The sequence below is a fragment of the Propithecus coquereli genome, unplaced genomic scaffold (genome assembly GCF_000956105.1).
Source record: "Propithecus coquereli isolate 6110/MARCELLA unplaced genomic scaffold, Pcoq_1.0 Scaffold357, whole genome shotgun sequence".
Classification (NCBI taxonomy): domain Eukaryota; kingdom Metazoa; phylum Chordata; class Mammalia; order Primates; family Indriidae; genus Propithecus; species Propithecus coquereli.
In genome coordinates, this window is record NW_012149252.1 from 321633 (window position 1) to 323462 (window position 1830).

The window sequence follows — 1830 nt, forward strand, 5'->3', positions numbered from 1 at the left end:
TCACATAGAATTTAAGACTGTGAATAGCCACTGCACTCCAGCCTGGGTAACATAGCAAGACCTTGTCTCTTAAACAAACAAACAAACAAACAACTTAACAGTTTATAGGTAGTCCTTGTTGCATTTGCTTTGTATTTGTGGGATTGTAAGAGTGATTGTGCAAGTTGAAACTGTGCAAACCAAACTTAATAATCAATGAGAAAAATTACAAATATTTCATGACCTTTAAAAATTTTTGTCAAAGCATTAGAAATTATTTTATTGTCAGTTACAGTAATGTATAGGGAAATGAAAAAAATAGTACAACTAAACCAAGCCAGTTTTACTGGGGAGATATTGGTCAAAGGATACAAAGTCTCAATTAAGAGGAATAAATTCTGGTGGTCTTTTGTACAGCGTGGTGACTATAATTAATAACAATGTATTGTATTAATATATTTCAAAATTGCTAAAAGAGTGAATTTTAAATGTTCTCACCACAAAGATATGGTAAGTATGTGAGATGATGGGTATTTATTAGCCTGATTTGATCATTCCATAAGGTATGCATGTCTTAAAACATCACGTTGAAGCCAATAAATTATTTGTACCCAATTATTATTTGTCAACTAAAAGTAAACTAAAATGAAAAAATAGTAAACATTGAGAAAGTATTTTATTTGTATGTGAAAAATTTATCAAGAATAGTTTGAATAGTGCTTGCATTCTTCTTCTCGTTGTATACCTTACAATATGAAACAAGAATTTTTTTTTATGCCTTGCTGAATTGTCATATCCCTTTCTATGTTTGGATCAGCCTCCAACATTTTAGCTTTTACATTTCAATGTCATGAAATATTTCCAAGAATTTCTTTACTGTTTGTGAGTGTCACTTCTCTGGGACATCTTCATCCTCTTTGTTACAACCACTTTCTTCATCGATATTAAGTTTGCCTACACTCAGGTCTTCTGGCTGCAAATCTATGGTCTCTAGAATGACAGCAGTGCCAATATTCCTGTGGTCAGCTATTCCTCTTACGACTTCCCTGATGGTCAATTCTAATTTCACCTTCAGTGTTACCAATTTTCATTTCTTTGTCTCACTTTCATCTTTGTTGGCCGGTCCATCTTTCGATCATCTATTTTTATAAAATATCACGTGGATTTTATTGTTGGGAGACAAGGAGATGACACAATTACATTCTTTGCTGTTTGTGCATGAACTGAAGAAGAGACGCACAGTGACTGAACAATGACAGACGTTGAAAGAAATGACATGATTAGTCACTGAGCAGGATGTGCATCTGCTGTTTACATAGTGATTTGAGGTTTGAAGAGCCAGCAGTGACGTTTGTATTTTATGCAATTACTCACAGTTAATATACTGTGGTAACTGAAATTTGAAATATATTGTTGGAGGACTGATGTCATTGAACTAAGCTAAAGTAACCGAAATTAGTGCATGTCAGAACTGAGCAAAACAAAGACTGCCTATACTTGCATTTCACCCTTCCTGGCCACCGTGCTGTTATTCTCCAGGAGAGGGAGAGAAGCATTTTATTTCTACATATGTTATAAATCCCAGAATACGTAGTTATTATTTTGCTTTAAACTATCACTACCTTTTAAAGAGATCTGAATAGAAAGGAGAAAAGTCTTTATATTTACTCACATAATTACCAGTTCTGGTTCTCTTTTTTTCTTTTGTGTAGATTTAGATTTCCATTTGGTGTCATTTCCTTCTGCTTGAAGGACTTCCCTTAATCTTTTTTTGTAGTGTGGGCCACTTCGATGGATTCTTCCAGCTTTCATATGTGTGAAAAAGTATTTTACCATCATTTTTTTTTTTTT

The 1830-nt window shown here is 33.6% G+C and overlaps 1 protein-coding gene across 2 annotated transcripts in view; it reads left to right on the forward strand.

Annotated features, from left to right (window-relative positions):
- The window catches only part of PECR (peroxisomal trans-2-enoyl-CoA reductase), a 53625-nt gene that overhangs the window by 11900 nt on the left and 39895 nt on the right, over positions 1 to 1830 (forward strand). The window lies entirely within an intron of this gene.